The sequence below is a fragment of the Triturus cristatus genome, chromosome 12 (assembly GCF_964204655.1).
Source record: "Triturus cristatus chromosome 12, aTriCri1.1, whole genome shotgun sequence".
In the NCBI taxonomy this organism is placed as follows: Eukaryota; Metazoa; Chordata; class Amphibia; order Caudata; family Salamandridae; genus Triturus; species Triturus cristatus.
In genome coordinates, this window is record NC_140595.1 from 340257837 (window position 1) to 340285540 (window position 27704).

A 27704-nucleotide genomic window follows, 5' to 3' on the forward strand; every position below is an offset into this window, starting at 1 on the left:
TGGCAGGGTATGCTCAGACGTGAGTCCCTTGCTCACTTTGCTACTGGATTCAAGCAAGCCTGGCTGATGACGGCTGAAATGCCAGAAACCGGTCCTAGGAAGCTTGTTTCCGGTCCCGGGAAGGCATGGCTTGGCAGTTCGGGCTGGACTGTTCCCATGAGGCACAGGGTCAGACTGATTTGCATATGGCCATGTCTGAACTGGGGTGGCAGAGTGGGCCAAAGAACGGTGATGGATCAAACCCAGATCTGCTGACTGGGTGTGAGTGTTTGATTGGTTCTGATGCTCCGTCCATCACCACCCCCTTTTGTACCGCTTTGTTCGCCATAAGTTGGCAGGGTATGCTCAGACGTGAGTCCCTTGCTCACTTTGCCACTGGATTCAAGCAAGCCTGGCTGACGACGGCTGAAATGCCAGAAACCAGTCCTAGGAAGCTTGTTTTCGGTCCAGGGAAGGCATGGCTTGGCAGTTCGGGCTGGACTGTTCCCATGAGGCACAGGGTCAGACTGATTTGCATATGGCCATGTCTGAACTGGGGTGGCAGAGTGGGCAAAAGAACAGTGATGGATCAAACCCAGATCTGCTGACTGGGTGTGAGTGTTTGATTGGTTCTGATGCTCCGTCCATCACCACCCCCTTTTGTACCACTTTGTTCGCCATAAGTTGGCAGGGTATGCTCAGACGTGAGTCCCTTGCTCACTTTGCCACTGGATTCAAGCAAGCCTGGCTGACGCCGGCTGAAATGCCAGAAACCGGTCCTAGGAAGCTTGTTTCCGGTCCAGGGAAGGCATGGCTTGGCAGTTCGGGCTGGACTGTTCCCATGAGGCACAGGGTCAGACTGATTTGCATATGGCCATGTCTGAACTGGGGTGGCAGAGTGGGCCAAAGAACGGTGATGGATCAAACCCAGATCTGCTGACTGGGTGTGAGTGTTTGATTGGTTCTGATGCTCCGTCCATCACCACCCCCTTTTGTACCGCTTTGTTCGCCATAAGTTGGCAGAGTATGCTCAGACGCGAGTCCCTTGCTCACTTTGCCACTGGATTCAAGCAAGCCTGGCTGACGCCAGCTGAAATGCCAGAAACCGGTCCTAGGAAGCTTGTTTCCGGTCCAGGGAAGGCATGGCTTGGCAGTTCGGGCTGGACTGTTCCCATGAGGCACAGGGTGAGACTGATTTGCATACGGCCATGTCTGAACTGGGGTGGCAGAGTGGGCCAAAGAACGGTGATGGATCAAACCCAGATCTGCTGACTGGGTGTGAGTGTTTGATTGGTTCTGATGCTCTGTCCATCACCACCCCCTTTTGTACCGCTTTGTTCGCCATAAGTTGGCAGGGTATGCTCAGACGTGAGTCCCTTGCTCACTTTGCCACTGGATTCAAGCAAGCCTGGCTGACGACGGCTGAAATGCCAGAAACCGGTCCTAGGAAGCTTGTTTCCGGTCCAGGGAAGGCATGGCTTGGCAGTTCGGGCTGGACTGTTCCCATGAGGCACAGGGTCAGACTGATTTGCATATGGCCATGTCTGAACTGGGGTGGCAGAGTGGGCCAAAGAACGGTGATGGATCAAACCCAGATCTGCTGACTGGGTGTGAGTGTTTGATTGGTTCTGATGCTCCGTCCATCACCACCCCCTTTTGTACCGCTTTGTTCGCCATAAGTTGGCAGGGTATGCTCAGACGTGAGTCCCTTGCTCACTTTGCCACTGGATTCAAGCAAGCCTGGCTGACGACGGCTGAAATGCCAAAAACCGGTCTTAGGAAGCTTGTTTCCGGTCCAGGGAAGGCATGGCTTGGCAGTTTGGGCTGGACTGTTCCCATGAGGCACAGGAACAGACTGATTTGCATATGGCCATGTCAGAACTGGGGTGGCAGAGTGGGCCAAAGAACGGTGATGGATCAAACCCAAATCTGCTGACTGGGTGTGAGTGTTTGATTGGTTCTGATGCTCCGTCCATCACCACCCCATTTTGTACCGCTTTGTTCGCCATAAGTTGGCAGGGTATGCTCAGACGTGAGTTCCTTGCTCACTTTGCCACTGGATAAAAGCAAGCCTGGCTGACGACGGCTGAAATGACAGAAACCGGTCCTAGGAAGCATGTTTCCGGTCCAGGGAAGGCATGGCTTGGCAGTTCGGGCTGGACTGTTCCCATGAGGCACAGGGTCAGACTGATTTGCATATGGCCATGTCTGAACTGGGGTGGCAGAGTGGGCCAAAGAACGGTGATGGATCAAACCCAGATCTGCTGACTGGGTGTGAGTGTTTGATTGGTTCTGATGCTCCGTCCATCACCACCCCCTTTTGTACCGCTTTGTCCGCCATAAGTTGGCAGGGTATGCTCAGACGTGAGTCCCTTGCTCACTTTGCCACTGGATTCAAGCAAGCCTGGCTGACGACGGCTGAAATGCCAGAAACCGGTCCTAGGAAGCTTGTTTCCGGTCCAGGGAAGGCATGGCTTGGCAGTTCGGGCTGGACTGTTCCCATGAGGCACAGGGTCAGACTGATTTGCATATGGCCATGTCTGAACTGGGGTGGCAGAGTGGGCCAAAGAACGGTGATGGATCAAACCCAGATCTACTGACTGGGTGTGAGTGTTTGATTGGTTCTGATGCTCCGTCCATCACCACCCCCTTTTGTACCGCTTTGTTCGCCATAAGTTGGCAGGGTATGCTCAGACGTGAGTCCCTTGCTCACTTTGCCACTGGATTCAAGCAAGCCTGGCTGACGCCGGCTGAAATGCCAGAAACCGGTCCTAGGAAGCTTGTTTCCGGTCCAGGGAAGGCATGGCTTGGCAGTTCGGGCTGGACTGTTCCCATGAGGCACAGGGTCAGACTGATTTGCATATGGCCATGTCTGAACTGGGGTGGCAGAGTGGGCCAAAGAACGGTGATGGATCAAACCCAGATCTGCTGACTGGGTGTGAGTGTTTGATTGGTTCTGATGCTCCGTCCATCACCACCCCCTTTTGTACCGCTTTGTTCGCCATAAGTTGGCAGGGTATGCTCAGACGCGAGTCCCTTGCTCACTTTGCCACTGGATTCAAGCAAGCCTGGCTGACGCCGGCTGAAATGCCAGAAACCGGTCCTAGGAAGCTTGTTTCCGGTCCAGGAAAGGCATGGCTTGGCAGTTCGGGCTGGACTGTTCCCATGAGGCACAGGGTCAGACTGATTTGCATACGGCCATGTCTGAACTGGGGTGGCAGAGTGGGCCAAAGAACGGTGATGGATCAAACCCAGATCTGCTGACTGGGTGTGAGTGTTTGATTGGTTCTGATGCTCTGTCCATCACCACCCCCTTTTTGTACCGCTTTGTTCGCCATAAGTTGGCAGGGTATGCTCAGACGTGAGTCCCTTGCTCACTTTGCCACTGGATTCAAGCAAGCCTGGCTGACGACGGCTGAAATGCCAGAAACCGGTCCTAGGAAGCTTGTTTCCGGTCCAGGGAAGGCATGGCTTGGCAGTTCGGGCTGGACTGTTCCCATGAGGCACAGGGTCAGACTGATTTGCATATGGCCATGTCTGAACTGGGGTGGCAGAGTGGGCCAAAGAACGGTGATGGATCAAACCTAGATCTGCTGACTGGGTGTGAGTGTTTGATTGGTTCTGATGCTCCGTCCATCACCACCCGTTTTTGTACCGCTTTGTTCGCCATAAGTTGGCAGGGTATGCTCAGACGTGAGTCCCTTGCTCACTTTGCCACAGGATTCAAGAAAGCCTGGCTGACGACAGCTGAAATGCCAGAAACCGGTCCTAGGAAGCTTGTTTCCGGTCCAGGGAAGGCATGGCTTGGCAGTTCGGGCTGGACTGTTCCCATGAGGCACAGGGTCAGACTGATTTGCATATGGCCATGTCTGAACTGGGGTGGCAGAGTGGGCCAAAGAACGGTGATGGATCAAACCCAGATCTGCTGACTGGGTGTGAGTGTTTGATTGGTTCTGATGCTCTGTCCATCACCGCCCCCTTTTGTACCGCTTTGTTCGCCATAAGTTGGCAGGGTATGCTCAGACGTGTTTCCCTTGCTCACTTTGCCACTGGATTCAAGCAAGTCTGGCTGAAATGCCAGAAACGGGTCCTAGGAAGCTTGTTTCCGGTCCAGGGAAGGCATGGCTTGGCAGTTCGGGCTGGACTGTTCCCATGAGGCACAGGGTCAGACTGATTTGCATATGGCCATGTCTGAACTGGGGTGGCAGAGTGGGCCAAAGAACGGTGATGGATCAAACCCAGATCTGCTGACTGGGTGTGAGTGTTTGATTGGTTCTGATGCTCCGTCCATCACCACCCCCTTTTGTACCGCTTTGTTCGCCATAAGTTGGCAGGGTATGCTCAGACGTGAGTCCCTTGCTCACTTTGCCACTGGATTCAAGCAAGCCTGGCTGACGACGGCTGAAATGCCAAAAAACGGTCTTAGGAAGCTTGTTTCCGGTCCAGGGAAGGTATGGCTTGGCAGTTTGGGCTGGACTGTTCCCATGAGGCACAGGAACAGACTGATTTGCATATGGCCATGTCTGAACTGGGGTGGCAGAGTGGGCCAAAGAACGGTGATGGATCAAACCCAGATCTGCTGACTGGGTGTGAGTGTTTGATTGGTTCTGATGCTCTGTCCATCACCACCCCATTTTGTACCGCTTTGTTCACCATAAGTTGGCAGGGTATGCTCAGACGTGAGTTCCTTGCTCACTTTGCCACTGGATAAAAGCAAGCCTGGCTGACGACGGCTGAAATGACAGAAACCGGTCCTAGGAAGCATGTTTCCGGTCCAGGGAAGGCATGGCTTGGCAGTTCGGGCTGGACTGTTCCCATGAGGCACAGGGTCAGACTGATTTGCATATGGCCATGTCTGAACTGGGGTGGCAGAGTGGGCCAAAGAACGGTGATGGATCAAACCCAGATCTGCTGACTGGGTCTGAGTGTTTGATTGGTTCTGATGCTCCGTCCATCACCACCCCCTTTTGTACCGCTTTGTTCGCCATAAGTTGGCAGGGTATGCTCAGACGTGAGTCCCTTGCTCACTTTGCCACTGGATTCAAGCAAGCCTGGCTGACGCCGGCTGAAATGCCAGAAACCGGTCCTAGGAAGCTTGTTTCCGGTCCAGGGAAGGCATGGCTTGGCAGTTCGGGCTGGACTGTTCCCATGAGGCACAGGGTCAGACTGATTAGCATATGGCCATGTCTGAACTGGGGTGGCAGAGTGGGCCAAAGAACGGTGATGGATCAAACCCAGATCTGCTGACTGGGTCTGAGTGTTTGATTGGTTCTGATGCTCTGTCCATCACCACCCCCTTTTGTACCGCTTTGTTCGCCATAAGTTGGCAGGGTATGCTCAGAAGTGAGTCCCTTGCTCACTTTGCCACTGGATTCAAGCAAGCCTGCCGGACGACGGCTGAAATGCCAGAAACCGGTCCTAGGAAGCTTGTTTCCGGTCCAGGGACGGCATGGCTTGGCAGTTCGGGCTGGACTGTTCGCATGAGGCACAGGGTCAGACTGATTTGCATATGGCCATGTCTGAACTGGGGTGGCAGAGTGGGCCAAAGAACGGTGATGGATCAAACCCAGATCTGCTGACTGGGCGTGAGTGTTTGATTGGTTCTGATGCTCCGTCCATCACCACCCCATTTTGTACCGCTTTGTTCGCCATAAGTTGGCAGGGTATGCTCAGACGTGAGTCCCTTGCTCACTTTGCTACTGGATTCAAGCAAGCCTGGCTGACGACGGCTGAAATGCCAGAAACCGGTCCTAGGAAGCTTGTTTCCGGTCCAGGGAAGGCATGGCTTGGCAGTTCGGGCTGGACTGTTCCCATGAGGCACAGGGTCAGACTGATTTGCATATGGCCATGTCTGAACTGGGGTGGCAGAGTGGGCCAAAGAACGGTGATGGATCAAACCCAGATCTGCTGACTGGGTGTGAGTGTTTGATTGGTTCTGATGCTCCGTCCATCACCACCCCCTTTTGTACCGCTTTGTTCGCCATAAGTTGGCAGGGTATGCTCAGACGTGAGTCCCTTGCTCACTTTGCCACTGGATTCAAGCAAGCCTGGCTGACGACAGCTGAAATGCCAGAAACCAGTCCTAGGATGCTTGTTTCCGGTCCAGGGAAGGCATGGCTTGGCAGTTCGGGCTGGACTGTTCCCATGAGGCACAGGGTCAGACTGATTTGCATATGGCCATGTCTGAACTGAGGTGGCAGAGTGGGCAAAAGAACAGTGATGGATCAAACCCAGATCTGCTGACTGGGTGTGAGTGTTTGATTGGTTCTGATGCTCCGTCCATCACCACCCCCTTTTGTACAGCTTTGTTCGCCATAAGTTGGCAGGGTATGCTCAGACGTGAGTCCCTTGCTCACTTTGCCACTGGATTCAAGCAAGCCTGGCTGACGCCGGCTGAAACGCCAGAAACCGGTCCTAGGAAGCTTGTTTCCGGTCCAGGGAAGGCATGGCTTGGCAGATCGGGCTGGACTGTTCCCATGAGGCACAGGGTCAGACTGATTTGCATATGGCCATGTCTGAACTGGGGTGGCAGAGTGGGCCAAAGAACGGTGATGGATCAAACCCAGATCTGCTGACTGGGTGTGAGTGTTTGATTGGTTCTGATGCTCCGTCCATCACCACCCCCTTTTGTACCGCTTTGTTCGCCATAAGTTGGCAGGGTATGCTCAGACGTGAGTCCCTTGCTCACTTTGCCACTGGATTCAAGCAAGCCTGGCTGACAACGGCTGAAATGCCAGAAACCGGTCCTAGGAAGCTTGTTTCCGGTCCAGGCAAGGCATGGCTTGGCAGTTCGGGCTGGACTGTTCCCATGAGGCACAGGGTCAGACTGATTTGCATATGGCCATGTCTGAACTGGGGTGGCAGAGTGGGCCAAAGAACGGTGATGGATCAAACCCAGATCTGCTGACTGGGTGTGAGTGTTTGATTGGTTCTGATGCTCCGTCCATCACCACCCCCTTTTGTACCGCTTTGTTCGCCATAAGTTGGCAGGGTATGCTCAGACGTGAGTCCCTTGCTCACTTTGCCACTGGATTCAAGCAAGCCTGGCTGACGACGGCTGAAATGCCAGAAACCGGTCCTAGGAAGCTTGTTTCCGGTCCAGGGAAGGCATGGCTGGGCAGTTCGGGCTGGACTGTTCCCATGAGGCACAGGGTCAGACTGATTTGCATAAGGTCATGTCTGAACTGGGGTGGCAGAGTGGGCCAAAGAACGGTGATGGATCAAACCCATATCTGCTGACTGGGTGTGAGTGTTTGATTGGTTCTGACGCTCCATCCATCACCACCCCCTTTTGTACCACTTTGTTCGCCATAAGTTGGCAGGGTATGCTCAGACGTGAGTCCCTTGCTCACTTTGCCACTGGATTCAAGCAAGCCTGGCTGATGCCGGCTGAAATGCCAGAAACCGGTCCTAGGAAGCTTGTTTCCGGTCCAGGGAAGGCATGGCTTGGCAGTTCGGGCTGGACTGTTCCCATGAGGCACAGGGTCAGACTGATTTGCATATGGCCATGTCTGAACTGGGGTGGCAGAGTGGGCCAAAGAACGGTGATGGATCAAACCCAGATCTGCTGACTGGGTGTGAGTGTTTGATTGGTTCTGATGCTCCGTCCATCACCACCCCCTTTTGTACCGCTTTGTTCGCCATAAGTTGGCAGGGTATGCTCAGACGTGAGTCCCTTGCTCACTTTGCCACTGGATTCAAGCAAGCCTGGCTGACGCCGTCTGAAATGCCAGAAACCGGTCCTAGGAAGCTTGTTTCCGGTCCAGGGAAGGCATGGCTTGGCAGTTCGGGCTGGACTGTTCCCATGAGGCACAGGGTCAGACTGATTTGCATACGGCCATGTCTGAACTGGGGTGGCAGAGTGGGCCAAAGAACGGTGATGGATCAAACCCAGATCTGCTGACTGGGTGTGAGTGTTTGATTGGTTCTGATGCTCTGTCCATCACCACCCCCTTTTGTACCGCTTTGTTCGCCATAAGTTGGCAGGGTATGCTCAGACGTGAGTCCCTTGCTCACTTTGCCACTGGATTCAAGCAAGCCTGGCTGACGACGGCTGAAATGCCAGAAAACGGTCCTAGGAAGCTTGTTTCCGGTCCAGGGAAGGCATGGCTTGGCAGTTCGGGCTGGACTGTTCCCATGAGGCACAGGGTCAGACTGATTTGCATATGGCCATGTCTGAACTGGGGTGGCAGAGTGGGCCAAAGAACGGTGATGGATCAAACCCAGATCTGCTGACTGGGTGTGAGTGTTTGATTGGTTCTGATGCTCTGTCCATCACCACCCCCTTTTGTACCGCTTTGTTCGCCATAAGTTGGCAGGGTATGCTCAGACGTGAGTCCCTTGCTCACTTTGCCACTGGATTCAAGCAAGCCTGGCTGACGACGGCTGAAATGCCAGAAACCGGTCCTAGGAAGCTTGTTTCCGGTCCAGGGAAGGCATGGCTTGGCAGTTCGGGCTGGACTGTTCCCATGAGGCACAGGGTCAGACTGATTTGCATATGGCCATGTCTGAACTGGGGTGGCAGAGTGGGCCAAAGAACGGTGATGGATCAAACCCAGATCTGCTGACTGGGTGTGAGTGTTTGATTGGTTCTGATGCTCCGTCCATCACCACCCCATTTTGTACCGCTTTGTTCGCCATAAGTTGGCAGGGTATGCTCAGACGTGAGTCCCTTGCTCACTTTGCCACTGGATTCAAGCAAGCCTGGCTGATGACGGCTGAAATGCCAGACACCGGTCCTAGGAAGCTTGTTTCCGGTCCAGGGAAGGCATGGCTTGGCAGTTCGGGCTGGACTGTTCCCATGAGGCACAGGGTCAGACTGATTTGCATATGGCCATGTCTGAACTGGGGTGGCAGAGTGGGCCAAAGAACGGTGATGGATCAAACCCAGATCTGCTGACTGGGTGTGAGTGTTTGATTGGTTCTGATGCTCCATCCATCACCACCCCCTTTTGTCCGCTTTGTTCGCCATAAGTTTGCAGGGTATGCTCAGACGTGAGTCCCTTGCTCACTTTGCCACTGGATTCAAGCAAGCCTGGCTGACGACGGCTGAAATGCCAGAAACCGGTCCTAGGAAGCTTGTTTCCGGTCCAGGGAAGGCATGGCTTGGCAGTTCGGGCTGGACTGTTCCCATGAGGCACAGGGTCAGACTGATTTGCATATGGCCATGTCTGAACTGGGGTGGCAGAGTGGGCCAAAGAACGGTGATGGATCAAACCCAGATCTGCTGACTGGGTGTGAGTGTTTGATTGGTTCTGATGCTCCGTCCATCACCACCCCCTTTCGTACCGCTTTGTTCGCCATAAGTTGGCAGGGTATGCTCAGACGCGAGTCCCTTGCTCACTTTGCCACTGGATTCAAGCAAGCCTGGCTGACGACGGCTGAAATGCCAGAAACCGTTCCTAGGAAGCTTGTTTCCGGTCCAGGGAAGGCATGGCTTGGCAGTTCGGGCTGGACTGTTCCCATGAGGCACAGGGTCAGACTGATTTGCATATGGCCATGTCTGAACTGGGGTGGCAGAGTGGGCCAAAGAACGGTGATGGATCAAACCCAGATCTGCTGACTGGGTGTGAGTGTTTGATTGGTTCTGATGCTCCGTCCATCACCACCTCCTTTTGTACCGCTTTGTTCGCCATAAGTTGGCAGGGTATGCTCAGACGCGAGTCCCTTGCTCACTTTGCCACTGGATTCAAGCAAGCCTGGCTGACGACGGCTGAAATGCCAGAAACCGGTCCTAGGAAGCTTGTTTCCGGTCCAGGGAAGGCATGCTTGGCAGTTCGGGCTGGACTGTTCCCATGAGGCACAGGGTCAGACTGATTTGCATATGGCCATGTCTGAAATGGGGTGGCAGAGTGGGCCAAAGAACGGTGATGGATCAAACCCAGATCTGCTGACTGGGTGTGAGTGTTTGATTGGTTCTGATGCTCCGTCCATCACCACCCCCTTTTGTACCGCTTTGTTCGCCATAAGTTGGCAGGGTATGCTCAGACGCGAGTCCCTTGCTCACTTTGCCACTGGATTCAAGCAAGCCTGGCTGACGACGGCTGAAATGCCAGAAACCGGTCCTAGGAAGCTTGTTTACGGTCCAGGGAAGGCATGGCTTGGCAGTTTGGGCTGGACTGTTCCCGTGAGGCACAGGGTCAGACTGATTTGCATATGGCCATGTCTGAACTGGGTCGGCAGAGTGGGCCAAAGAACGGTGATGGATCAAACCCAGATCTGCTGACTGGGTGTAAGTGTTTGATTGGTTCTGATGCTCCGTCAATCACCACCCCCTTTTGTACCGCTTTGTTCGCCATAAGTTGGCAGGGTATGCTCAGACGCGAGTCCCTTGCTCACTTTGCCACTGGATTCAAGCAAGCCTGGCTGACGACGGCTGAAATGCCAGAAACCGGTCCTAGGAAGCTTGTTTCCGGTCCAGGGAAGGCATGGCTTGGCAGTTCGGGCTGGACTGTTCCCATGAGGCACAGGGTGAGACTGATTTGCATATGGCCATGTCTGAACTGGGGTGGCAGAGTGGGCCAAAGAACGGTGATGGATCAAACCCAGATCTGCTGACTGGGTGTGAGTGTTTGATTGGTTCTGATGCTCCGTCCATCACCACCCCCTTTTGTACCGCTTTGTTCGCCATAAGTTGGCAGGGTATGCTCAGACGCGAGTCCCTTGCTCACTTTGCCACTGGATTCAAGCAAGCCTGGCTGACGACGGCTGAAATGCCAGAAACCGGTCCTAGGAAGCTTGTTTCCGGTCCAGGGAAGGCATGGCTTGGCAGTTCGGGCTGGACTGTTCCCATGAGGCACAGGGTCAGACTGATTTGCATATGGCCATGTCTGAACTGGGGTGGCAGAGTGGGCCAAAGAACGGTGATGGATCAAACCCAGATCTGCTGACTGGGTGTGAGTGTTTGATTGGTTCTGATGCTCTGTCCATCACCACCCCCTTTTTGTACCGCTTTGTTCGCCATAAGTTGGCAGGGTATGCTCAGACGTGAGTCCCTTGCTCACTTTGCCACTGGATTCAAGCAAGCCTGGCTGACGACGGCTGAAATGCCAGAAACCGGTCCTAGGAAGCTTGTTTCCGGTCCAGGGAAGGCATGGCTTGGCAGTTCGGGCTGGACTGTTCCCATGAGGCACAGGGTCAGACTGATTTGCATATGGCCATGTCTGAACTGGGGTGGCAGAGTGGGCCAAAGAACGGTGATGGATCAAACCTAGATCTGCTGACTGGGTGTGAGTGTTTGATTGGTTCTGATGCTCCGTCCATCACCACCCGTTTTTGTACCGCTTTGTTCGCCATAAGTTGGCAGGGTATGCTCAGACGTGAGTCCCTTGCTCACTTTGCCACAGGATTCAAGAAAGCCTGGCTGACGACAGCTGAAATGCCAGAAACCGGTCCTAGGAAGCTTGTTTCCGGTCCAGGGAAGGCATGGCTTGGCAGTTCGGGCTGGACTGTTCCCATGAGGCACAGGGTCAGACTGATTTGCATATGGCCATGTCTGAACTGGGGTGGCAGAGTGGGCCAAAGAACGGTGATGGATCAAACCCAGATCTGCTGACTGGGTGTGAGTGTTTGATTGGTTCTGATGCTCTGTCCATCACCGCCCCCTTTTGTACCGCTTTGTTCGCCATAAGTTGGCAGGGTATGCTCAGACGTGTTTCCCTTGCTCACTTTGCCACTGGATTCAAGCAAGTCTGGCTGAAATGCCAGAAACGGGTCCTAGGAAGCTTGTTTCCGGTCCAGGGAAGGCATGGCTTGGCAGTTCGGGCTGGACTGTTCCCATGAGGCACAGGGTCAGACTGATTTGCATATGGCCATGTCTGAACTGGGGTGGCAGAGTGGGCCAAAGAACGGTGATGGATCAAACCCAGATCTGCTGACTGGGTGTGAGTGTTTGATTGGTTCTGATGCTCCGTCCATCACCACCCCCTTTTGTACCGCTTTGTTCGCCATAAGTTGGCAGGGTATGCTCAGACGTGAGTCCCTTGCTCACTTTGCCACTGGATTCAAGCAAGCCTGGCTGACGACGGCTGAAATGCCAAAAAACGGTCTTAGGAAGCTTGTTTCCGGTCCAGGGAAGGTATGGCTTGGCAGTTTGGGCTGGACTGTTCCCATGAGGCACAGGAACAGACTGATTTGCATATGGCCATGTCTGAACTGGGGTGGCAGAGTGGGCCAAAGAACGGTGATGGATCAAACCCAGATCTGCTGACTGGGTGTGAGTGTTTGATTGGTTCTGATGCTCTGTCCATCACCACCCCATTTTGTACCGCTTTGTTCACCATAAGTTGGCAGGGTATGCTCAGACGTGAGTTCCTTGCTCACTTTGCCACTGGATAAAAGCAAGCCTGGCTGACGACGGCTGAAATGACAGAAACCGGTCCTAGGAAGCATGTTTCCGGTCCAGGGAAGGCATGGCTTGGCAGTTCGGGCTGGACTGTTCCCATGAGGCACAGGGTCAGACTGATTTGCATATGGCCATGTCTGAACTGGGGTGGCAGAGTGGGCCAAAGAACGGTGATGGATCAAACCCAGATCTGCTGACTGGGTCTGAGTGTTTGATTGGTTCTGATGCTCCGTCCATCACCACCCCCTTTTGTACCGCTTTGTTCGCCATAAGTTGGCAGGGTATGCTCAGACGTGAGTCCCTTGCTCACTTTGCCACTGGATTCAAGCAAGCCTGGCTGACGCCGGCTGAAATGCCAGAAACCGGTCCTAGGAAGCTTGTTTCCGGTCCAGGGAAGGCATGGCTTGGCAGTTCGGGCTGGACTGTTCCCATGAGGCACAGGGTCAGACTGATTAGCATATGGCCATGTCTGAACTGGGGTGGCAGAGTGGGCCAAAGAACGGTGATGGATCAAACCCAGATCTGCTGACTGGGTCTGAGTGTTTGATTGGTTCTGATGCTCTGTCCATCACCACCCCCTTTTGTACCGCTTTGTTCGCCATAAGTTGGCAGGGTATGCTCAGAAGTGAGTCCCTTGCTCACTTTGCCACTGGATTCAAGCAAGCCTGCCGGACGACGGCTGAAATGCCAGAAACCGGTCCTAGGAAGCTTGTTTCCGGTCCAGGGACGGCATGGCTTGGCAGTTCGGGCTGGACTGTTCGCATGAGGCACAGGGTCAGACTGATTTGCATATGGCCATGTCTGAACTGGGGTGGCAGAGTGGGCCAAAGAACGGTGATGGATCAAACCCAGATCTGCTGACTGGGCGTGAGTGTTTGATTGGTTCTGATGCTCCGTCCATCACCACCCCATTTTGTACCGCTTTGTTCGCCATAAGTTGGCAGGGTATGCTCAGACGTGAGTCCCTTGCTCACTTTGCTACTGGATTCAAGCAAGCCTGGCTGACGACGGCTGAAATGCCAGAAACCGGTCCTAGGAAGCTTGTTTCCGGTCCAGGGAAGGCATGGCTTGGCAGTTCGGGCTGGACTGTTCCCATGAGGCACAGGGTCAGACTGATTTGCATATGGCCATGTCTGAACTGGGGTGGCAGAGTGGGCCAAAGAACGGTGATGGATCAAACCCAGATCTGCTGACTGGGTGTGAGTGTTTGATTGGTTCTGATGCTCCGTCCATCACCACCCCCTTTTGTACCGCTTTGTTCGCCATAAGTTGGCAGGGTATGCTCAGACGTGAGTCCCTTGCTCACTTTGCCACTGGATTCAAGCAAGCCTGGCTGACGACAGCTGAAATGCCAGAAACCAGTCCTAGGATGCTTGTTTCCGGTCCAGGGAAGGCATGGCTTGGCAGTTCGGGCTGGACTGTTCCCATGAGGCACAGGGTCAGACTGATTTGCATATGGCCATGTCTGAACTGAGGTGGCAGAGTGGGCAAAAGAACAGTGATGGATCAAACCCAGATCTGCTGACTGGGTGTGAGTGTTTGATTGGTTCTGATGCTCCGTCCATCACCACCCCCTTTTGTACAGCTTTGTTCGCCATAAGTTGGCAGGGTATGCTCAGACGTGAGTCCCTTGCTCACTTTGCCACTGGATTCAAGCAAGCCTGGCTGACGCCGGCTGAAACGCCAGAAACCGGTCCTAGGAAGCTTGTTTCCGGTCCAGGGAAGGCATGGCTTGGCAGATCGGGCTGGACTGTTCCCATGAGGCACAGGGTCAGACTGATTTGCATATGGCCATGTCTGAACTGGGGTGGCAGAGTGGGCCAAAGAACGGTGATGGATCAAACCCAGATCTGCTGACTGGGTGTGAGTGTTTGATTGGTTCTGATGCTCCGTCCATCACCACCCCCTTTTGTACCGCTTTGTTCGCCATAAGTTGGCAGGGTATGCTCAGACGTGAGTCCCTTGCTCACTTTGCCACTGGATTCAAGCAAGCCTGGCTGACAACGGCTGAAATGCCAGAAACCGGTCCTAGGAAGCTTGTTTCCGGTCCAGGCAAGGCATGGCTTGGCAGTTCGGGCTGGACTGTTCCCATGAGGCACAGGGTCAGACTGATTTGCATATGGCCATGTCTGAACTGGGGTGGCAGAGTGGGCCAAAGAACGGTGATGGATCAAACCCAGATCTGCTGACTGGGTGTGAGTGTTTGATTGGTTCTGATGCTCCGTCCATCACCACCCCCTTTTGTACCGCTTTGTTCGCCATAAGTTGGCAGGGTATGCTCAGACGTGAGTCCCTTGCTCACTTTGCCACTGGATTCAAGCAAGCCTGGCTGACGACGGCTGAAATGCCAGAAACCGGTCCTAGGAAGCTTGTTTCCGGTCCAGGGAAGGCATGGCTGGGCAGTTCGGGCTGGACTGTTCCCATGAGGCACAGGGTCAGACTGATTTGCATAAGGTCATGTCTGAACTGGGGTGGCAGAGTGGGCCAAAGAACGGTGATGGATCAAACCCATATCTGCTGACTGGGTGTGAGTGTTTGATTGGTTCTGACGCTCCATCCATCACCACCCCCTTTTGTACCACTTTGTTCGCCATAAGTTGGCAGGGTATGCTCAGACGTGAGTCCCTTGCTCACTTTGCCACTGGATTCAAGCAAGCCTGGCTGATGCCGGCTGAAATGCCAGAAACCGGTCCTAGGAAGCTTGTTTCCGGTCCAGGGAAGGCATGGCTTGGCAGTTCGGGCTGGACTGTTCCCATGAGGCACAGGGTCAGACTGATTTGCATATGGCCATGTCTGAACTGGGGTGGCAGAGTGGGCCAAAGAACGGTGATGGATCAAACCCAGATCTGCTGACTGGGTGTGAGTGTTTGATTGGTTCTGATGCTCCGTCCATCACCACCCCCTTTTGTACCGCTTTGTTCGCCATAAGTTGGCAGGGTATGCTCAGACGTGAGTCCCTTGCTCACTTTGCCACTGGATTCAAGCAAGCCTGGCTGACGCCGTCTGAAATGCCAGAAACCGGTCCTAGGAAGCTTGTTTCCGGTCCAGGGAAGGCATGGCTTGGCAGTTCGGGCTGGACTGTTCCCATGAGGCACAGGGTCAGACTGATTTGCATACGGCCATGTCTGAACTGGGGTGGCAGAGTGGGCCAAAGAACGGTGATGGATCAAACCCAGATCTGCTGACTGGGTGTGAGTGTTTGATTGGTTCTGATGCTCTGTCCATCACCACCCCCTTTTGTACCGCTTTGTTCGCCATAAGTTGGCAGGGTATGCTCAGACGTGAGTCCCTTGCTCACTTTGCCACTGGATTCAAGCAAGCCTGGCTGACGACGGCTGAAATGCCAGAAAACGGTCCTAGGAAGCTTGTTTCCGGTCCAGGGAAGGCATGGCTTGGCAGTTCGGGCTGGACTGTTCCCATGAGGCACAGGGTCAGACTGATTTGCATATGGCCATGTCTGAACTGGGGTGGCAGAGTGGGCCAAAGAACGGTGATGGATCAAACCCAGATCTGCTGACTGGGTGTGAGTGTTTGATTGGTTCTGATGCTCTGTCCATCACCACCCCCTTTTGTACCGCTTTGTTCGCCATAAGTTGGCAGGGTATGCTCAGACGTGAGTCCCTTGCTCACTTTGCCACTGGATTCAAGCAAGCCTGGCTGACGACGGCTGAAATGCCAGAAACCGGTCCTAGGAAGCTTGTTTCCGGTCCAGGGAAGGCATGGCTTGGCAGTTCGGGCTGGACTGTTCCCATGAGGCACAGGGTCAGACTGATTTGCATATGGCCATGTCTGAACTGGGGTGGCAGAGTGGGCCAAAGAACGGTGATGGATCAAACCCAGATCTGCTGACTGGGTGTGAGTGTTTGATTGGTTCTGATGCTCCGTCCATCACCACCCCATTTTGTACCGCTTTGTTCGCCATAAGTTGGCAGGGTATGCTCAGACGTGAGTCCCTTGCTCACTTTGCCACTGGATTCAAGCAAGCCTGGCTGATGACGGCTGAAATGCCAGACACCGGTCCTAGGAAGCTTGTTTCCGGTCCAGGGAAGGCATGGCTTGGCAGTTCGGGCTGGACTGTTCCCATGAGGCACAGGGTCAGACTGATTTGCATATGGCCATGTCTGAACTGGGGTGGCAGAGTGGGCCAAAGAACGGTGATGGATCAAACCCAGATCTGCTGACTGGGTGTGAGTGTTTGATTGGTTCTGATGCTCCATCCATCACCACCCCCTTTTGTCCGCTTTGTTCGCCATAAGTTTGCAGGGTATGCTCAGACGTGAGTCCCTTGCTCACTTTGCCACTGGATTCAAGCAAGCCTGGCTGACGACGGCTGAAATGCCAGAAACCGGTCCTAGGAAGCTTGTTTCCGGTCCAGGGAAGGCATGGCTTGGCAGTTCGGGCTGGACTGTTCCCATGAGGCACAGGGTCAGACTGATTTGCATATGGCCATGTCTGAACTGGGGTGGCAGAGTGGGCCAAAGAACGGTGATGGATCAAACCCAGATCTGCTGACTGGGTGTGAGTGTTTGATTGGTTCTGATGCTCCGTCCATCACCACCCCCTTTCGTACCGCTTTGTTCGCCATAAGTTGGCAGGGTATGCTCAGACGCGAGTCCCTTGCTCACTTTGCCACTGGATTCAAGCAAGCCTGGCTGACGACGGCTGAAATGCCAGAAACCGTTCCTAGGAAGCTTGTTTCCGGTCCAGGGAAGGCATGGCTTGGCAGTTCGGGCTGGACTGTTCCCATGAGGCACAGGGTCAGACTGATTTGCATATGGCCATGTCTGAACTGGGGTGGCAGAGTGGGCCAAAGAACGGTGATGGATCAAACCCAGATCTGCTGACTGGGTGTGAGTGTTTGATTGGTTCTGATGCTCCGTCCATCACCACCTCCTTTTGTACCGCTTTGTTCGCCATAAGTTGGCAGGGTATGCTCAGACGCGAGTCCCTTGCTCACTTTGCCACTGGATTCAAGCAAGCCTGGCTGACGACGGCTGAAATGCCAGAAACCGGTCCTAGGAAGCTTGTTTCCGGTCCAGGGAAGGCATGCTTGGCAGTTCGGGCTGGACTGTTCCCATGAGGCACAGGGTCAGACTGATTTGCATATGGCCATGTCTGAAATGGGGTGGCAGAGTGGGCCAAAGAACGGTGATGGATCAAACCCAGATCTGCTGACTGGGTGTGAGTGTTTGATTGGTTCTGATGCTCCGTCCATCACCACCCCCTTTTGTACCGCTTTGTTCGCCATAAGTTGGCAGGGTATGCTCAGACGCGAGTCCCTTGCTCACTTTGCCACTGGATTCAAGCAAGCCTGGCTGACGACGGCTGAAATGCCAGAAACCGGTCCTAGGAAGCTTGTTTACGGTCCAGGGAAGGCATGGCTTGGCAGTTTGGGCTGGACTGTTCCCGTGAGGCACAGGGTCAGACTGATTTGCATATGGCCATGTCTGAACTGGGTCGGCAGAGTGGGCCAAAGAACGGTGATGGATCAAACCCAGATCTGCTGACTGGGTGTAAGTGTTTGATTGGTTCTGATGCTCCGTCAATCACCACCCCCTTTTGTACCGCTTTGTTCGCCATAAGTTGGCAGGGTATGCTCAGACGCGAGTCCCTTGCTCACTTTGCCACTGGATTCAAGCAAGCCTGGCTGACGACGGCTGAAATGCCAGAAACCGGTCCTAGGAAGCTTGTTTCCGGTCCAGGGAAGGCATGGCTTGGCAGTTCGGGCTGGACTGTTCCCATGAGGCACAGGGTGAGACTGATTTGCATATGGCCATGTCTGAACTGGGGTGGCAGAGTGGGCCAAAGAACGGTGATGGATCAAACCCAGATCTGCTGACTGGGTGTGAGTGTTTGATTGGTTCTGATGCTCCGTCCATCACCACCCCCTTTTGTACCGCTTTGTTCGCCATAAGTTGGCAGGGTATGCTCAGACGCGAGTCCCTTGCTCACTTTGCCACTGGATTCAAGCAAGCCTGGCTGACGACGGCTGAAATGCCAGAAACCGGTCCTAGGAAGCTTGTTTCCGGTCCAGGGAAGGCATGGCTTGGCAGTTCGGGCTGGACTGTTCCCATGAGGCACAGGGTCAGACTGATTTGCATATGGCCATGTCTGAACTGGGGTGGCAGAGTGGGCCAAAGAACGGTGATGGATCAAACCCAGATCTGCTGACTGGGTGTGAGTGTTTGATTGGTTCTGATGCTCCGTCCATCACCACCCCATTTTGTACCGCTTTGTTCGCCATAAGTTGGCAGGGTATGCTCAGACGTGAGTCCCTTGCTCACTTTGCCACTGGATTCATGCAAGCCTGGCTGATGACGGCTGAAATGCCAGAAACCGGTCCTAGGAAGCTTGTTTCCGGTCCAGGGAAGGCATGGCTTGGCAGTTAGGGCTGGACTGTTCCCATGAGGCACAGGGTCAGACTGATTTGCATATGGCCATGTCTGAACTGGGGTGGCAGAGTGGGCAAAAGAACGGTGATGGATCAAACCAAGATCTGCTGACTGGGTGTGAGTGTTTGATTGGTTCTGATGCTCCGTCCATCACCACCCCCTTTTGTACCGCTTTGTTCGCCATAAGTTGGCAGGGTATGCTCAGACGTGAGTCCCTTGCTCACTTTGCCACTGGATTCAAGCAAGCCTGGCTGACGACGGCTGAAATGCCAGAAACCGGTCCTAGGAAGCTTGTTTCCGGTCCAGGGAAGGCATGGCTTGGCAGTTCGGGCTGGACTGTTCCCATGAGGCACAGGGTCAGACTGATTTGCATATGGCCATGTCTGAACTGGGGTGGCAGAGTGGGCCAAAGAACGGTGATGGATCAAACCCAGATCTGCTGACTGGGTGTGAGTGTTTGATTGGTTCTGATGCTCCGTCCATCACCACCCCCTTTTGTACCGCTTTGTTCGCCATAAGTTGGCAGGGTATGCTCAGACGTGAGTCCCTTGCTCACTTTGCCACTGGATTCAAGCAAGCCTGGCTGACGACGGCTGAAATGCCAGAAACCGGTCCTAGGAAGCTTGTTTCCGGTCCAGGGAAGGCATGGCTTGGCAGTTCGGGCTGGACTGTTCCCATGAGGCACAGGGTCAGACTGATTTGCATATGGCCATGTCTGACCTGGGGTGGCAGAGTGGGCCAAAGAACGGTGATGGATCAAACCCAGATCTGCTGACTGGGTCTGAGTGTTTGATTGGTTCTGATGCTCTGTCCATCACCACCCCCTTTTGTACCGCTTTGTTCGCCATAAGTTGGCAGGGTATGCTCAGACGTGAGTCCCTTGCTCACTTTGCCACTGGATTCAAGCAAGCCTGGCTGATGACGGCTGAAATGCCAGAAACCGGTCCTAGGAAGCTTGTTTCCGGTCCAGGGAAGGCATGGCTTGGCAGTTCGGGCTGGACTGTTCCCATGAGGCACAGGGTCAGACTGATTTACATATGGCCATGTCTGAACTGGGGTGGCAGAGTGGGCCAAAGAACAGTGATGGATCAAACCCAGATCTGCTGACTGGGTGTGAGAGTTTGATTGGTTCTGATGCTCCGTCCATCACCACCCCCTTTCGTACCGCTTTGTTCGCCATAAGTTGGCAGGGTATGCTCAGACGCGAGTCCCTTGCTCACTTTGCCACTGGATTCAAGCAAGCCTGGCTGACGACGGCTGAAATGCCAGAAACCGTTCCTAGGAAGCTTGTTTCCGGTCCAGGGAAGGCATGGCTTGGCAGTTCGGGCTGGACTGTTCCCATGAGGCACAGGGTCAGACTGATTTGCATATGGCCATGTCTGAACTGGGGTGGCAGAGTGGGCCAAAGAACGGTGATGGATCAAACCCAGATCTGCTGACTGGGTGTGAGTGTTTGATTGGTTCTGATGCTCCGTCCATCACCACCCCCTTTTGTACCGCTTTGTTCGCCATAAGTTGGCAGGGTATGCTCATTCGCGAGTCCCTTGCTCACTTTGCCACTGGATTCAAGCAAGCCTGGCTGACGACGGCTGAAATGCCAGAAACCGGTCCTAGGAAGCTTGTTTCCGGTCCAGGGAAGGCATGGCTTGGCAGTTCGGGCTGGACTGTTCCCATGAGGCACAGGGTCAGACTGATTTGCATATGGCCATGTCTGAAATGGGGTGGCAGAGTGGGCCAAAGAACGGTGATGGATCAAACCCAGATCTGCTGACTGGGTGTGAGTGTTTGATTGGTTCTGATGCTCCGTCCATCACCACCCCCTTTTGTACCGCTTTGTTCGCCATAAGTTGGCAGGGTATGCTCAGATGCGAGTCCCTTGCTCACTTTGCCACTGGATTCAAGCAAGCCTGGCTGACGACGGCTGAAATGCCAGAAACCGGTCCTAGGAAGCTTGTTTACGGTCCAGGGAAGGCATGGCTTGGCAGTTTGGGCTGAACTGTTCCCGTGAGGCACAGGGTCAGACTGATTTGCATATGGCCATGTCTGAACTGGGTCGGCAGAGTGGGCCAAAGAACGGTGATGGATCAAACCCAGATCTGCTGACTGGGTGTAAGTGTTTGATTGGTTCTGATGCTCCGTCAATCACCACCCCCTTTTGTACCGCTTTGTTCGCCATAAGTTGGCAGGGTATGCTCAGACGCGAGTCCCTTGCTCACTTTGCCACTGGATTCAAGCAAGCCTGGCTGACGACGGCTGAAATGCCAGAAACCGGTCCTAGGAAGCTTGTTTCCGGTCCAGGGAAGGCATGGCTTGGCAGTTCGGGCTGGACTGTTCCCATGAGGCACAGGGTCAGACTGATTTGCATATGGCCATGTCTGAACTGGGGTGGCAGAGTGGGCCAAAGAACGGTGATGGATCAAACCCAGATCTGCTGACTGGGTGTGAGTGTTTGATTGGTTCTGATGCTCCGTCCATCACCACCCCCTTTCGTACCGCTTTGTTCGCCATAAGTTGGCAGGGTATGCTCAGACGTGAGTCCCTTGCTCACTTTGCCACTGGATTCAAGCAAGCCTGGCTGACGACGGCTGAAATGCCAGAAACCGGTCTTAGGAAGCTTGTTTCCGGTCCAGGGAAGGCATGGCTTGGCAGTTCGAGCTGGACTGTTCCCATGAGGCACAGGGTCAGACTGATTTTCATATGGCCATGTCTGAACTGGGGTGGCAGAGTGGGCCAAAGAACGGTGATGGATCAAACCCAGATCTGCTGACTGGGTGTGAGTGTTTGATTGGTTCTGATGCTCCGTCCATCACCACCCCATTTTGTACCGCTTTGTTCGCCATAAGTTGGCAGGGTATGCTCAGACGTGAGTCCCTTGCTCACTTTGCCACTGGATTCATGCAAGCCTGGCTGATGACGGCTGAAATGCCAGAAACCGGTCCTAGGTAGCTTGTTTCCGGTCCAGGGAAGGCATGGCTTGGCAGTTAGGGCTGGACTGTTCCCATGAGGCACAGGGTCAGACTGATTTGCATATGGCCATGTCTGAACTGGGGTGGCAGAGTGGGCAAAAGAACGGTGATGGATCAAACCAAGATCTGCTGACTGGGTGTGAGTGTTTGATTGGTTCTGATGCTCCGTCCATCACCACCCCCTTTTGTACCGCTTTGTTCGCCATAAGTTGGCAGGGTATGCTCAGACGTGAGTCCCTTGCTCACTTTGCCACTGGATTCAAGCAAGCCTGGCTGACGACGGCTGAAATGTCAGAAACCGGTCCTAGGAAGCTTGTTTCCGGTCCAGGGAAGGCATGGCTTGGCAGTTCGGGCTGGACTGTTCCCATGAGGCACAGGGTCAGACTGATTTGCATATGGCCATGTCTGAACTGGGGTGGCAGAGTGGGCCAAAGAACGGTGATGGATCAAACCCAGATCTGCTGACTGGGTGTGAGTGTTTGATTGGTTCTGATGCTCCGTCCATCACCACCCCCTTTTGTACCGCTTTGTTCGCCATAAGTTGGCAGGGTATGCTCAGACGTGACTCCCTTGCTCACTTTGCCACTGGATTCAAGCAAGCCTGGCTGACGACGGCTGAAATGCCAGAAACCGGTCCTAGGAAGCTTGTTTCCGGTCCAGGGAAGGCATGGCTTGGCAGTTCGGGCTGGACTGTTCCCATGAGGCACAGGGTCAGACTGATTTGCATATGGCCATGTCTGACCTGGGGTGGCAGAGTGGGCCAAAGAACGGTGATGGATCAAACCCAGATCTGCTGACTGGGTCTGAGTGTTTGATTGGTTCTGATGCTCTGTCCATAACCACCCCCTTTTGTACCGCTTTGTTCGCCATAAGTTGGCAGGGTATGCTCAGACGTGAGTCCCTTGCTCACTTTGCCACTGGATTCAAGCAAGCCTGGCTGACGACGGCTGAAATGCCAGAAACCGGTCCTAGGAAGCTTGTTTCCGGTCCAGGGAAGGCATGGCTTGGCAGTTCGGGCTGGACTGTTCCCATGAGGCACAGGGTCAGACTGATTTACATATGGCCATGTCTGAACTGGGGTGGCAGAGTGGGCCAAAGAACAGTGATGGATCAAACCCAGATCTGCTGACTGGGAGTGAGAGTTTGATTGGTTCTGATGCTCCGTCCATCACCACCCCCTTTTGTACCGCTTTGTTCGCCATAAGTTGGCAGGGTATGCTCAGACGTGAGTCCCTTGCTCACTTTGCCACTGGATTCAAGCAAGCCTGGCTGACGCCGGCTGAAATGCCAGAAACCGGTCATAGGAAGCTTGTTTCCGGTCCAGGGAAGGCATGGCTTGGCAGTTCGGGCTAGACTGTTCCCATGAGGCACAGGGTCAGACTGATTTGCATATGGCCATGTCTGAACTGGGGTGGCAGAGTGGGCCAAAGAACGGTGATGGATCAAACCTAGATCTGCTGACTGGGTGTGAGTGTTTGATTGGTTCTGATGCTCCGTCCATCTCCACCCCCTTTTGTACCGCTTTGTTCGCCATAAGTTGGCAGGGTATGCTCAGACGTGAGTCCCTTGCTCACTTTGCAACAGGATTCAAGCAAGCCTGGCTGACGACGGCTGAAATGCCAGAAACCGGTCCTAGGAAGCTTGTTTCCGATCCAGGGAAGGCATGGCTTGGCATTTCGGGCTGGACTGTTCCCATGAGGCACAGGGTCAGACTGATTTGCATATGGCCATGTCTGAACTGGGGTGGCAGAGTGGGCCAAAGAGCGGTGATGGATCAAACCCAGATCTGCTGACTGGGTCTGAGTGTTTGATTGTTTCTGATGCTCTGTCCATCACCACCCCCTTTTGTACCGCTTTGTTCACCATAAGTTGGCAGGGTATGCTCAGACGTGAGTCCCTTGCTCACTTTGCCACTGGATTCAAGCAAGCCTGCCTGACGACGGCTGAAATGCCAGAAACCGGTCCTAGGAAGCTTGTTTCAGGTCCAGGGAAGGCATGGCTTGGCAGTTCGGGCTGGACTGTTCCCATGAGGCACAGGGTCAGACTGATTTGCATATGGCCATGTCTGAACTGGGGTGGCAGAGTGGGCCAAAGAACGGTGATGGATCAAACCCAGATCTGCTGACTGGGTGTGAGTGTTTGATTGGTTCTGATGCTCTGTCCATCACCACCCCCTTTTGTACCGCTTTGTTCGCCATAAGTTGGCAGGGTATGCTCAGACGTGAGTCCCTTGCTCACTTTGCCACTGGATTCAAGCAAGCCTGGCTGACGACGGCTGAAATGCCAGAAACCGGTCCTAGGAAGCTTGTTTCCGGTCCAGGGAAGGCATGGCTTGGCAGTTCGGGCTGGACTGTTCCCATGAGGCACAGGGTCAGACTGATTTGCATATGGCCATGTCTGAACTGGGGTGGCAGAGAGGGCCAAAGAGCGGTGATGGATCAAACCCAGATCTGCTGACTGGGTCTGAGTGTTTGATTGTTTCTGATGCTCTGTCCATCACCACCCCCTTTTGTACCGCTTTGTTCGCCATAAGTTGGCAGGGTATGCTCAGACGTGAGTCCCTTGCTCACTTTGCCACTGGATTCAAGCAAGCCTGCCTGACGACGGCTGAAATGCCAGAAACCGGTCCTAGGAAGCTTGTTTCAGGTCCAGGGAAGGCATGGCTTGGCAGTTCGGGCTGGACTGTTCCCATGAGGCACAGGGTCAGACTGATTTGCATATGGCCATGTCTGAACTGGGGTGGCAGAGTGGGCCAAAGAACGGTGATGGATCAAACCCAGATCTGCTGACTGGGTGTGAGTGTTTGATTGGTTCTGATGCTCTGTCCATCACCACCCCCTTTTGTACCGCTTTGTTCGCCATAAGTTGGCAGGGTATGCTCAGACGTGAGTCCCTTGCTCACTTTGCCACTGGATTCAAGCAAGCCTGGCTGACGACGGCTGAAATGCCAGAAACCGGTCCTAGGAAGCTTGTTTCCGGTCCAGGGAAGGCATGGCTTGGCAGTTCGGGCTGGACTGTTCCCATGAGGCACAGGGTCAGACTGATTTGCATATGGCCATGTCTGAACTGGGGTGGCAGAGTGGGCCAAAGAACGGTGATGGATCAAACCCAGATCTGCTGACTGGGTGCGAGTGTTTGATTGGTTCTGATGCTCCGTCCATCACCACCCCATTTTGTACCGCTTTGTTCGCCATAAGTTGGCAGGGTATGCTCAGACGTGAGTCCCTTGCTCACTTTGCCACTGGATTCAAGCAAGCCTGGCTGATGACGGCTGAAATGCCAGACACCGGTCCTAGGAAGCTTGTTTCCGGTCCAGGGAAGGCATGGCTTGGCAGTTCGGGCTGGACTGTTCCCATGAGGCACAGGGTCAGACTGATTTGCATATGGCCATGTCTGAACTGGGGTGGCAGAGTGGGCCAAAGAACGGTGATGGATCAAACCCAGATCTGCTGACTGGGTGTGAGTGTTTGATTGGTTCTGATGCTCCGTCCATCACCACCCCCTTTTGTACCGCTTTGTTCGCCATAAGTTGGCAGGGTATGCTCAGACGCAAGTCCCTTGCTCACTTTGCCACTGGATTCAAGCAAGCCTGGCTGACGACGGCTGAAATGCCAGAAACCGGTCCTAGGAAGCTTGTTTACGGTCCAGGGAAGGCATGGCTTGGCAGTTCGGGCTGGACTGTTCCCATGAGGCACAGGGTCAGACTGATTTGCATATGGCCATGTCTGAAATGGGGTGGCAGAGTGGGCCAAAGAACGGTGATGGATCAAACCCAGATCTGCTGACTGGGTGTGAGTGTTTGATTGGTTCTGATGCTCCGTCCATCACCACCCCCTTTTGTACCGCTTTGTTCGCCATAAGTTGGCAGGGTATGCTCAGACGCGAGTCCCTTGCTCACTTTGCCACTGGATTCAAGCAAGCCTGGCTGACGACGGCTGAAATGCCAGAAACCGGTCCTAGGAAGCTTGTTTCCGGTCCAGGGAAGGCATGGCTTGGCAGTTCGGGCTGGACTGTTCCCATGAGGCACAGGGTCAGACTGATTTGCATATGGCCATGTCTGAACTGGGGTGGCAGAGTGGGCCAAAGAACGGTGATGGATCAAACCCAGATCTGCTGACTGGGTGTGAGTGTTTGATTGGTTCTGATGCTCCGTCCATCACCACCCCCTTTTGTACCGCTTTGTTCGCCATAAGTTGGCAGGGTATGCTCAGACGTGAGTCCCTTGCTCACTTTGCCACTGGATTCAAGCAAGCCTGGCTGACGACGGCTGAAATGCCAGAAACCGGTCTTAGGAAGCTTGTTTCCGGTCCAGGGAAGGCATGGCTTGGCAGTTCGAGCTGGACTGTTCCCATGAGGCACAGGGTCAGACTGATTTTCATATGGCCATGTCTGAACTGGGGTGGCAGAGTGGGCCAAAGAACGGTGATGGATCAAACCCAGATCTGCTGACTGGGTGTGAGTGTTTGATTGGTTCTGATGCTCCGTCCATCACCACCCCATTTTGTACCGCTTTGTTCACCATAAGTTGGCAGGGTATGCTCAGACGTGAGTCCCTTGCTCACTTTGCCACTGGATTCATGCAAGCCTGGCTGATGACGGCTGAAATGCCAGAAACCGGTCCTAGGAAGCTTGTTTCCGGTCCAGGGAAGGCATGGCTTGGCAGTTAGGGCTGGACTGTTCCCATGAGGCACAGGGTCAGACTGATTTGCATATGGCCATGTCTGAACTGGGGTGGCAGAGTGGGCAAAAGAACGGTGATGGATCAAACCAAGATCTGCTGACTGGGTGTGAGTGTTTGATTGGTTCTGATGCTCCGTCCATCACCACCCCCTTTTGTACCGCTTTGTTCGCCATAAGTTGGCAGGGTATGCTCAGAAGTGAGTCCCTTGCTCACTTTGCCACTGGATTCAAGCAAGCCTGGCTGACGACGGCTGAAATGCCAGAAACCGGTCCTAGGAAGCTTGTTTCCGGTCCAGGGAAGGCATGGCTTGGCAGTTCGGGCTGGACTGTTCCCATGAGGCACAGGGTCAGACTGATTTGCATATGGCCATGTCTGAACTGGGGTGGCAGAGTGGGCCAAAGAACGGTGATGGATCAAACCCAGATCTGCTGACTGGGTGTGAGTGTTTGATTGGTTCTGATGCTCCGTCCATCACCACCCCCTTTTGTACCGCTTTGTTCGCCATAAGTTGGCAGGGTATGCTCAGACGTGAGTCCCTTGCTCACTTTGCCACTGGATTCAAGCAAGCCTGGCTGACGACGGCTGAAATGCCAGAAACCGGTCCTAGGAACCTTGTTTCCGGTCCAGGGAAGGCATGGCTTGGCAGTTCGGGCTGGACTGTTCCCATGAGGCACAGGGTCAGACTGATTTGCATATGGCCATGTCTGACCTGGGGTGGCAGAGTGGGCCAAAGAACGGTGATGGATCAAACCCAGATCTGCTGACTGGGTCTGAGTGTTTGATTGGTTCTGATGCTCTGTCCATCACCACCCCCTTTTGTACCGCTTTGTTCGCCATAAGTTGGCAGGGTATGCTCAGACGTGAGTCCCTTGCTCACTTTGCCACTGGATTCAAGCAAGCCTGGCTGACGACGGCTGAAATGCCAGAAACCGGTCCTAGGAAGCTTGTTTCCGGTCCAGGGAAGGCATGGCTTGGCAGTTCGGGCTGGACTGTTCCCATGAGGCACAGGGTCAGACTGATTTGCATATGGCCATGTCTGAACTGGGGTGGCAGAGTGGGCCAAAGAACGGTGATGGATCAAACCTAGATCTGCTGACTGGGTGTGAGTGTTTGATTGGTTCTGATGCTCCGTCCATCTCCACCCCCTTTTGTACCGCTTTGTTCGCCATAAGTTGGCAGGGTATGCTCAGACGTGAGTCCCTTGCTCACTTTGCAACAGGATTCAAGCAAGCCTGGCTGACGACGGCTGAAATGCCAGAAACCGGTCCTAGGAAGCTTGTTTCCGATCCAGGGAAGGCATGGCTTGGCATTTCGGGCTGGACTGTTCCCATGAGGCACAGGGT